The sequence below is a fragment of the Oryx dammah genome, unplaced genomic scaffold (genome assembly GCF_014754425.2).
Source record: "Oryx dammah isolate SB20612 unplaced genomic scaffold, SCBI_Odam_1.1 HiC_scaffold_19, whole genome shotgun sequence".
In the NCBI taxonomy this organism is placed as follows: domain Eukaryota; kingdom Metazoa; phylum Chordata; class Mammalia; order Artiodactyla; family Bovidae; genus Oryx; species Oryx dammah.
The window spans coordinates 35,766,980-35,778,977 of record NW_024070203.1 but is presented as its reverse complement, the minus strand read 5'-3'; positions in this window follow the sequence as shown (position 1 = coordinate 35,778,977).

Genomic DNA, 11,998 nt, shown 5'->3' with positions numbered 1-11,998 from the left:
TAGACCTAGAGTCTGCAAGATCTTTTTAAAAAGTAGTTAAATGTTTTCTACTCTCTGTCACGTTTCCATAAAGAAAAAGATGAGGCCTGGTGACACCTCTAATGTCACCACGAGTAGCCTAGAGCAAATGGACTTGCAATAAAAAAAAAATTATAAGAGGACAAGCTATTGTGAGCATCTGCAGTGCCTCTGGATATTCTGTTGCTACATTTAAGAACATCCTTTACTTGTTCTTCCCTACTTGCCCTGTGTAGCTCACCAAGATTAGTCAAATGACTTGTCCTAGACATTATGGACCTTTCTTGCAAATCCATAAAGTTCAGAAAGCTGCATGTGTGACTTCTCAGAAATGTGGGAAACTGGGAGCCAAACAGGTCTAGTTATACATCCTCCAAGAACTGGAAAATACCCTCGACTATGACAAAAAAAATTTTCCGTTTAAGACTTTCCTCTTCATTTTGAGGGGTGATGTTGCTAAATTTCACATACCATCACTATAATATGTGTGCAGCACTTATATTTAAATTTCCATTCCACTCCCTTATTTCCCTTTCAAATTAGCTCCAAGTTATGAATAATGAGGATGGAAGGATTTAGGTGTTTAAAGTCCTAGAAGTAAAGGTTTCAATAGTCAATGTTCTAAAATGCAGTTGACTTCTCTACATTCTGAGCAAGATTCAGTGACAACTGGTTGGCAGCCAGGTGGGCTAAAAGAGATGTTTAAAATATCATGGGAATGAAATGAATGTAGTCTCTGTTAATCAGGTTTCTCCTTAGACAACTGGAAGATACTAGCTTGTCTTGGACACTGCACTTGAGTGGGAACAAAACATACTCCAATGGATAGATTTCTAACAGGATCAGAAAGTCCCAACTTGACCCCGTAGCCTCTCGGAGACTGGTCACCTGACAGTCACTTGAATGGACCAACGCACAGGCAGCATTCTGAAGTCAAATGGTACCTAGCAAGTCCACCTATGGCCCACTGAAGCTAACATCTTCAATACATTTTCCAAGAAGTTGTGAGTTCAGGGAAAAAAAGAACTGAAGAGAAAAAGAAATACAAACTATTTTGCAGATATGAAAGAGCAAAAGTATAAATACATATATTTGAATAATGCTTTCTAATAATATCCATGTAAGTCATCCCATCCTCCTTGTGTTTGGGGAAGACTCTGGTTCTAGTGACATAAAAACAGGAATGAAAGAACGTTTCAAATACAATTATAAAGTAATCTTCAGCTCTAGAATTAAATCACCTCTTTTAAACACTGCTATTGTTGTTGCTTAGTCACTAAGTCATGTCTGACTCTTTTGTGACCCCATGGGCTGTAACCTTCCAGGCTCCTCCACCCATGGGATCTCTCAGGCAAGAATACTGGAGTGGGTTGTCATGTCCTTCTCCAGGGGGTCTTCCCAGCCCAGGAAATGAACTTACGTCTCCTGCATTGGCTGGAGGAAACTTTACCACTGAGAAGCCCCTCCAAAAGGGCAAAACAGTTGCTAATCAAGAGAGGAGCAGCCAGGAAACCACCTGAGTTAAGATTAAAGAGACAAGAGAGACTCATCAAAATTAGGAGACCAGACCACCTGAGATCCTGCACAAACCCTAATCCTTATCAGCAACCCCATCCTTGAGCCATTGCTGTAAAACTCTTCACCAAGTCCTTCTGGGTTGGGACACACAATGTTGAGAGGCACAAGCCTGCCATGGCCTCCTTTGTTAGGCAAAGCAATAAAGTTATCCTTTCTACCTCACCCAAAGACAAATTCATTTTTACTGCAGCTGATGTACAATAAGGAAAGAGGGGAAATCTAGATACCTAGCAAAATCAATCTCATATATCTTTGCAATATCAACTCATTTTGATTCTCACAGCCAAATTTATAACAGGCAACATTAAACACACTTTGCTTATATTCTCCTCCGCTTTCATGTAACACCTTGAAAGCTGGGTTCATTGCCCCGATTCCCCTTTAGAACTATCTCCTGTAGTTTTTTCAAGAAAGTTGCAGTCCTCTGTGTTTTTGACATGTATTGATGTCCCTAGTGCTGGTGAATATCCAAATGTGTTTCAATTTATGTTAAAAAAAAGAAAAGGGGGGGCTTCCCTGGTGGCTTAGCCGGTAAAGAATCCACTTGCAATGAGGGAGACCTGGGTTCGATCCTTGGGTTGGGAAGATCCCCTGGAGAAGGGAACAGCTACTCACTCCAGTATTCTGGCCTGGAGAAGCCCATGGACTGTATAGTGCATGGGGTCACAAAAAAGTCGGACATGACTGAGTGACTTTCACTTTCATGTTAAAAACTCAGAGAAGGCAAACTCAGATCAGTGCAGTGTTTTCAAACAAAATATGATTTAAAACTAACAAATTTATGAAAGTTATTATAAAACATAAACAGGAAGAAAAATAATTGATGTTGCTGGTATATGATACACTTGAAAGTTACCCCACAGTGCATATGCCTTTCTCAAAGCAATTTTTCCAATTGATTCTGTTCTTATTTTGAAAAGGGAATACTACCCTTGAGTATAATACATGAGCTATAGGGTGTTTTCCCCTTTTTACATAAAGTGAAAGAGTTAGTCATTCAGTTGTGTCTGATTCTTTGTGAACCCATGGACCGTAGCTCACCAGACTGTGGCTCACCAGGCTCCTCTGTCCATGGAATTTCCCAGGCAAGAATTCTGGAGTGGGTTTCCATTCCCTTCTCCAAAGGATCTTTCTGACCCAGGGATTGAACCCAGGTCTTCCCTCATCGCAGGCACATTCATTACCTCTCTACCATCTGAGCCACCAGGGAAGCCCTTTCACATAACCCAAACCCTAACTACAACAAACAGTTTGTCTCTGGTACTATAATTAATTCTAAAGTCACTAACATCTTTGTTTTCTTTTTGATTCAGATTTAATCCATCAGAAAGCTAAGACTCTCTCTAATCTCGTGTCCACGGGCAATGTATATTCAGTTCAGTTCAGTTCGGTCACTCCTCATGTCCGACTCTTTGCGATGCCATGGACAGCAGCACACCAGGCCTCCCTATCCATCACCAACTCCTAGAGCTTGCTCAAACTCATGTCGATCGAGTCGGTGATGCCATCCAACCGTCTCATCCCCTGTCATCCCCTTCTCTTCCTGCCTTCAATCTTTCCCAGTATCAGGGTCTCTTCCAATGAATCAGTTCTTCGCATCAGGTGGCAAAAGTATTGGAGTTTCCACTTCAGCATCAGTCCTTCTAATGAACACCCAAGACTGATCTCTTTTAGGGTGGACTGGTTGGATCTCCTTACAGTCCAAGGGACTCTCAAGTCTTCTCCAACACCACAGTTCAAAAGCATCAATTCTTTGGTGCTCAGCTTCTTTATGTTCAACTCTCACATTCATACATGACTACTGGAAAAACCACAACTTCGAATAGATGGACCTTTGTTCGCAAAGTAATATCTCTGCTTTTTAATATGCTGTCTAGATTGGTCATAACTTTTCTTCCAAGGAGTAAGTGTCCTTTAATTTCATGGCTGCAGTCACCATCTGCAGTGATTTTGGAGCCCCCAAAACTAAAGTCTGTCCCTGTTTCCATTATTTCCCAATCTATTTCCCAATCTATGAAGCGATGGGACTGGATGCAATGTTCTTAGTTTTCTGAATGTTGAGTTTTAAGACAACTTTTTCACTCTCCTCTTTCACTTTCATCCAGAGGTTCTTTAGTTCTTCTTCACTTTCTGCCATAAGGGTGGTGTCATCTGTGTATCTGAGGTTATTGATATTTCTCCTAGCAATCTTGTGCTTCATCCAGCCCAGCATTTCTCATGATGTACTCTGCATATAAGTTAAATAAGCAGGGTGACAATATATAGCCTTGATGTACTCCTTCCCTGATTTGGAACCAGTCTGTTGTTCCATGTCCAGTTCTAACTATTGCTTCCTGACCTGCATACAGATTTCTCAAGAGGCAGGCCAGGTGCTCTGGTATTCCCATCTCTTGAAGAATTGTCCACACTTTATTGTGATCTACACAGTCACAGCCTTTGGTGTAGTCAATAAAGCAAAAGTAAATGTGTTTTCTGAAACTCACTAGCTTTTTTGATGATCCAACAGATGTTAGCAATTTGATTTCTGGTTCCTCTGCCTTTCCTATATCCAGCTTGAACTCCTGGAAGTTCATGGTTCATGTACTGTTAAAACCTGACTTGGAGAAATATGAGATGAGTGCAATTCTGTGGTAGTTTGAACATTCTTTGGCATTGCCTTTCTCTGGGATTGGAATGAAAACTGACCTTTTCCCATTCCTTGGCCACTGCTGTTCTCCAAATTTGCTGGCATATTGAGTGCAGCACTTTCACGGTATCATCTTTTATGACTTTAAATAACTCAGCTGAAATTCTGTCACCTCCACTAGCTTTGTTCACAGTGATGCTTCCTAAGGCCCACTTGACTTCTCACTTCAGGATGTCTGGCTCTAGGTGAGTGATCACACCATTATGGTTATCTGGGTCATGAAGATCTTTTTTGTATAGTTCTTCTGTGTATTCTTGCCACCTCTTCTTAATATCTTCTGCCTCTGTTAAGATCCATACCATTTCTGTCCTTTATTGTGCCCATCTTTGACTGAAATGTTCCCTTGGGATCCCTAATCTTCTTGAAGAGATCTCTAGTCTTTCCCATTCTATGGTTTTCCTCTATTTCTTTGCATTGATCACTGAGGAAGGCTTTCTTATCTCTCCTTGCTATTCTTTGGAACTCTGCATTCAAATGGGTACATCTTTCCTGTTCTCCTTTGCCTTTCATGTCTTTTCTTTTCTCAGCTATTTGTAAGGCCTCCTCAGACAACCATTTTGCCTTTTTTCATTTCTTTTTCCTGGAGAAGGTCTTGATCCCTGCTTCTTGTACAATGTCATGAACTTCTGTCCATAGTTTTTCAGGCACTCTAGCTATCAGATCTAATCCCTTAAATCTGTTTGTCACTTCCATTGTGTAATCTTAAGGGATTTGATTTAGGTCCTACCGAAATGGTCCAGTAGTTTTTCCTACTTTCTTCAATTTGAGCCTGAATTTGGCAATAAGGAGTTCATGATCTGAGCCACAATCAGTTCCCGGTCTTGTTTTTGCTGACAGTATAGAGTTTCTCCATCTTTGGCTAGTGATGTCCATGTTTAGGGTCTTCTCTTGTGTTGTTGGAAGAGGGTGTTTGCTATGACCAGTGCGTTCTCTTGGCAAAACTCTATTAGCCTTTGACCTGCTTCATTCTGTACTCCAAGGCCAAATTTGCCTGTTACTCCATGTATCTCTTGACTTTCTACTTTTGCATTCCAATCCCCTATGATGAAAAGGACATCTTTTTTGAGTGTTAGTTCTAGAAGGTTTTGTAGGTCTTCACAGAACTGTTCAACTTCAGCTTCTTCAGCATTGCTGGTTGGGGCATAGACTTGGATTACTGTGATATTGAATGGTTTGCCTTGGAAATAAACAAAACCTTGTGCGTGCCAGGACCCAGGAAAAAATGGGCAATGACCCCACAAGAGACTGACCCAGACTTGTCCACAAATGTCCAGGAGTCTCTGGCAGAGGCATGGGTTGGTGGTGGCCTGCTTCAGGGTCGGGGGCACTGAGTGAAGCAGTACATGCATGGGACCTTTTGAAAGAGGTTGCCATTATCTTCATTACCTCCACCATATTTGGCCTCAGGTTAAACAACATGGAGGGGACACAGCCCCGCCCATCAACAGAAAATTGGAATAAAGATTTACTGAGCATGGCCCCACCCATCAGAACAAGACCCAGTTTCCCCCTGAATCAGTCTCTCTCTCCCATCAGGAAGCTTCCATAAGCCTCTTATCCTTCTGCATCACAGGGCAGACAGAATGAAAACCACAGTCACAGAAAACTAACCAATCTGATCACATGGACCACAGTCTTGTCTAAATCAATGAAACCATGAGCCATGCCCATGTAGGGCCACCCAAGATGGACGGGTCATGGTGGAGAGTTCTGACAAAATGTGGTCCACTGGAGAAGGGAATGGCAAACCACTTCAATATTCTTGCCTTGAGAACCCCACAAATGGCACGAAAAGGCAAAAAGATAGGACACTGAAATAAGAACTCCTCAGGTTGGTAAGGGCCTGATATGCTACTGGAGAAGAGTGGAGAAATAACTCCAGAAAGAATGAAGGGACAGAGCCAAAGCAAAAACAGCACCTAGTTATGGATGTGACTGGTGATGGAAGTAAAGTCTGATACTGTAAAGAACAATATTGCATAGGAACTGGAATGCTAGATCCATGAATCAGGGTGAATTGGAAGTGGTCAAACAGGAGATGGCAAGAGTGAACATCAACATTTTAGAATCAGTGAACTAAAATGGACTGCAATAGGTGAATTTAACTCAGATAACCATTATATCCACTACTGTGGGCAAGAATCCCTTAGAAGAAATGGAGTAGCCCTCATAGTCAACAAAAGAGTCCGAAGTGCAGTACTTGGATGCAATCTCAAAAATGATGGAATGATCTCTGTTCATTTCCAAGGCAAACCATTCAATATCACAGTAATCCAGTGTATAATAATTACATGGAAACTTTGGACTTTTCTATCACACTGTTCTTATTTGTCCAGAGTCATTGTGACAGTCTTTGTGACAGACTCAGGTTGATACGAATGCCAAAAAGGCATATCCTATCATCTGGGGGATGTTAGAAAATTCCACCAATGAGAGCCAGATTCACAAAGGTATATGCACAGTGACTCCTTCCTTCCACTGCCCGTAACTGCTGCCTGCTCAGGAGAGCTCTGAACAGAGGCAACCTTGCTCATGTGTTATTGCAGTGAGAAACAGAACACGTATTCAGGTCCTTTACAGGAATCTTTCTCTGGGGCTTAGTGCCAACGAACCACCACAAGCCAACATTGTTTGGGTCTTTGAGTCCTTGGTTCTCAAAGAGGGGGTGCCCAGTATTTCCTGGCTCCTGCTCTCAGAGACTTGGCCCTCCGCTTGTAGAAGAATCGGATTGCAGAGGGAAAGCAGCCTCTGGGGATGCCTGGAGAGTCAAGGCGGTTTCCATCCTGGTGGCCAGACAGGATACCAGGGGATTAGCTGTAGCAGACTTGCTGCTAGACCCGGTCTGCTCAGGCCTTGTCCCCAGGCCTCCAGCCAGACAGGAAGGCTGCTTTGCTGAGGAAAGCATGGTCTTTTCAAGTAGGCCTCTCTTACTTCTATGTGACCTTGTGGAGTGAAATTAACAATCACACCCGTTCCAGCAGCTTCCAGAAAATGATATTCTGACTCTCCAAACATTCCCCTCACTCTCAGGAATCTCATATTGTACCAAACACCCACAACTCACAAACCTAAAGGCAGAAAAATCTTCCACCTTTTTCATTATGTGATGACGCACATTGGCCTCTCCGTGATGAGGGGGCTGATTCAAGTTCACAAAAAGTGAAGTCCATAGTCTTGCCAAAAATAAAACTCAAGATCTGAGGACCTGGAGGTGTAAGCTTGTCTTGCACATATATTATTTCCTCATGCAGGGGAAGGTTCCGGTTCATTGAGTCACTGAATGATCTTAACTGGACCCTGTTTCCATGCTCCCCAATTGCAAACCCAAGGCAGTCCACATAGCTCCCAGAATAGCCCTCCCCAAATGGAAATCAGGATATTCACCTCCCTTCATACACACACACACACACACACACACACACACACGACACCCCAGAGGCTGCACATTACACTTAGAAGGAAACCCCAGTGCCTCACCTTGACTCACCTGGCCTTCTGACCCTGCTCTCAGGTACCCCCTCCTTCCTCCTCTTCCTTGAGAGGTGGGCTCTGTCCTACCTGGGAACCTTTTAGTCTCTCCTCTTCTGCCTGGAGCACTGTCTGTCTCAGACCTCAGACCACCTTTCTCGCCCCTTCCCATCCCCCTATCCTGCTTCACTTCTCTTTGGCACTCTTTGCCCAGAGAATTCAGTTCTCGGGTGCATTGCCTATCTGCCCCACTGGAACAAAGATGGGGCTGCGAGGGCAGGGGCGCCATTTTGTATGGACTTGTCTCCTCCAGTCTGACATAGCAGAGGAGGTGCCCAGCCAAGGCATGTGGGATAAACAAGAAAGCCTGGATAAGGTTCTGCATGCTGCATGGGTTGCAGGCAACTCTTGGTGGACCAAGACTTCATCAATCAGCAGTTAATGGTCACACACAGACTCCAAAATTGGTCACTTTGCACCAGTTCAGTCCACCTTCTCAATGACCCTCCATGGCTATATTAAACTCTGTGAAAATATAAAGTCTGCTTCTCCTATTCGCTGTATTTTTCCAGCCATTAAACAAGACCACAGGGTAGCGGAAATAGGATCAAGTACAGTCATGGTGGCTAATATAACTTTTGACTCCATCCAAGCTGTATGATTTTAGGGATGCTGTTAAACCTCTCTGGTCTCTAGTGCCTCTTCTACGGTGGATTGTGTTCCCTCAAAAAAGTCCAGATGTTGAAGTCCTCATGGCCAGTACCTCAGAATGTAATCAATTGTGTAAACAGGTCTCTTCAGAGATAACTGAATTTAAATAAGGTTATTCATGTGGTCCCTGATCCAACATGGGGCTTCCCTGGTGGCTCAGATGGTAAAGAACCTACATGCAATGCAAGAGACGCAGGTTCAATCCCTTCAATCCAGGGTGGAGCAGATACCCTGGAGAACGGAATGGTACCCGACTATAGTATGCTTGCCTGGGAAATCCCATGGACAGAAGAGCCTGGCAGAGTCTGGTGGACTACAGTCCATGGGGTTGCAGAGAGTTGGACACTACTGAATAAGGACACAAGTGTGTGGCTCTGTGGTCAGACTGTACAAGACTCCATTCCCAGTCTTGTACATGTGACTCAAATTCATGAATCTTCCGTTTCCACACTTGTTCCACATTTACACATCCACATCTAGCACACTGTGGAGCTCTAAGGGTTAAATACCAATGTAAGAAAAAAATAAAGGACAAGAACTTGCCATGTCTTCACTATAGAAAACAAGTATCAAGCTTTATACACCACAATAAATTGAGTAATTTGGAATTTCAGAGTCACGGCCACTGTTCTCCCATTCCACAGTTTTAATATAAAGCTGGGAATTTTCTTAGCACTCTGCAGGGTTTTGGTGCATGTACTCACTCTCACAGTCATTGGTAACCACTTGGGGGTGACTCCACACCGCTTGCATGCCCAGACAGCACAATTACAGGGACCGAGAGGAAAAGAGAACATTGCCAATGTGCTCAGCATCCCCAACAACAGCCCACTACCTACACCTCCCAATGTGTGGTGTGACTGGGAGACAGGGCAGGGTGTCTCAATTCATCTAAGGTAACCAGGATCCCCCTCTTCTAATTTTTTCCCCCATTTTAACATGTATTAAAGAAGAAGGGCATGCATACCTGCAAAATAGAGAACTGTTGCAACCTGTAGATCAACTTGTGTGAATTTGATTAGTAAAATAACAGAAAAGAAAAATGTGTAAAGTTAAAAACACCTTTCTGGAAAGGAAAAAATTTATCCTAGTTCATCAGCTACCTGAGTCTGTGGAGTAACAAGACTTTGTTGCTGCAAAATAGGACCCTTATCTGCACATCTATCTGTGCCCCTTGGGCACTAATTTGAGCAAGCTCTGAATTTAGAAACTCTCTTCCTGTGGTTTAATATATCAAACTTAATATGAAAGACATATAATATATGATCCTTACTGCTAAATAATTGATGCTATTTATATACATGGTACATTTAGATTTAAGATCAACCACTATTCACATGTTGAAAAAATGATTTTTAAATGTCACGCTCTATTGATGTTCTTACTTTCATTACATAGTTGTACTATAGTTCTTCCATAAAATGTAAATATGGAAGAATTATTTTCTCCCACAAAACTTAAATACCATCCTTTGTAATTATTACAAAATCCTATAAAGAATCTGGAGTCGTAAGATCACTTACTGAACTGAGAACTTTGTAACGTGTGCTGAGGTCGGTGTGAACACACCTTTGTGTGGGTAAGAGCACCCTGGAGTTTTGGCTCAGCTGTCTCCATGGTGATTCTCAGCACAGTCTCTACTTAGCTCCATTTTCTTTGCTGATGGCAGGTAGTTTACACTCTCAAAATGTCCCATGCATGCACCTTAGTGACTCAGAAGATGACAGTTGTAAAGTACTAAGATTATCTTTATAGAGTACAGATTGTCCAGATATAAGAATCCAGAAGGAGTGAAAAGAGAGAGAGACTGTAGAAAGGAATAAAGAAATAGTCCATCATATGCGAGAAGGAGAACACCACGATAAAATGTGCCAAAGACACAGGCTGATGGATGGAGATTAAAACACAGAACGCTTCTCAGACACAAAAATGTAAATAAACGTGCAAGAGACTTTGTAATCATTGGTTAAATCACAATCCTTTTTTAAAAAATTTGGAGTACTATACTTGATTTCTGACATTTACTTAATGCCTTGATTAAATTTCCCCCATTAAAATTTATAGGCAAACTGATTTCTAGCCAGAGTGTTTACAAACATTCTTGCTCAAATTTCTCATCCTTTGACATATTGAAAACCAGCATCACATTGGACACAAAGGCTAAGGCTCAGGATAAAACTATGTCTTTACTAGTAAACGTCTCTATATAACCTTGGGGATCTTTCACTAATGAATAGTTGCAATAATAAAAACATTTTTATATAAACTTTCCTCACCCACCTATCTCCTTTTAGACCAATTTTCATCCATGTGAGATAATTAGAGACAGATACCAGTTTATATCTATCCTTTTATAAGAAGTATGGTAAGAAGCCAAGGTACAGAAGATGTTATTTCTTGCTCAGTCAGAAGATGATAGAAACAGGACTATACATCCAGCTTCTTGTTTCCTTGCTCCTTTTATGAGACCAAACTGCCTTCCTAGCTAATGCCTCTTCATAGAAGGATCCAAGCAGAGAAATAAAAGCATCTCGTTAGAGAATTCAATAGATAAAATTTAGATAAAGTTTAAATAATAATGATATGTCTTTATAACATTCTGATAAGTACAAAAAAAGGTAAAATGAGATGGCTTCTCAAAGAATTTGCTCATTTCTAAAAATGTACAACTGATCTCAACTTTGTCACAAAAACTAAGGCTGACATTTTGGAAGAAGAGTTCCAAATGTCTTCTGAAAAATGATGTTCTAAATTTGGCAAAGTCTTTTTTTTCTTCCCAACTCATTGATACTTTTTAACTTACCTCAGTGTTCTATTTGTGACAAGTGATTTGAAAGTTGAACCAAACAATCAGTGTAGAGAATTTACTGTAATTGCAATAGTCTAAAAAGGAAAGAACCAACAGAATCCTTTGGTCAGAGACATAGCTCATGGAACAGATTTGCCCAGCTCTGTGGACTGTGGGAACCTGAGGACAGAACTTGGGTGTTCCTGGGGCCTCAGAGCTGGGCTGTGGACCTAGTATGCTCCCATGAGTTATAAAGGAATACAAATGTTTCTCCACCTCAGGAAATATTACCTCTTTCTCTGGTTTCATTGTAATCTATCAGCCTGCTTGTGATAAACTTTGAACTCTGGAGTGCCTTAGTTAGTTTTTCCTACTAAAATCCTAGCTGCTCTTCTGTGCTATAATTCAGTATCACCTCCTTCACAAACCTTGTCATACAGTTGGGTTTAATCTTGCCCACCACTCTGCTCCCTACAGTCTAGTTTCTTTCCCCACAAAGAGGTTCTGCTTCATCCACAGAAATAACTTTTGTAATGTACAGTGTTGAACAGTTTTCTCAAGGGCACTTCAAGAGAACTGACCAAGAAAATTCTCATCCATTCTGGGTGATGGAAAGAAATCGTGCTTCATTTTCATCCGGGTGTAACAAGACAATCTTGGCAATCTTGATGAGAGAAGATACTCAGAATTTATGGCTAGCCAAGAGGCTCTGATTAAGAAGTTTCAGGCAGAGATGAAAGGACAAAACT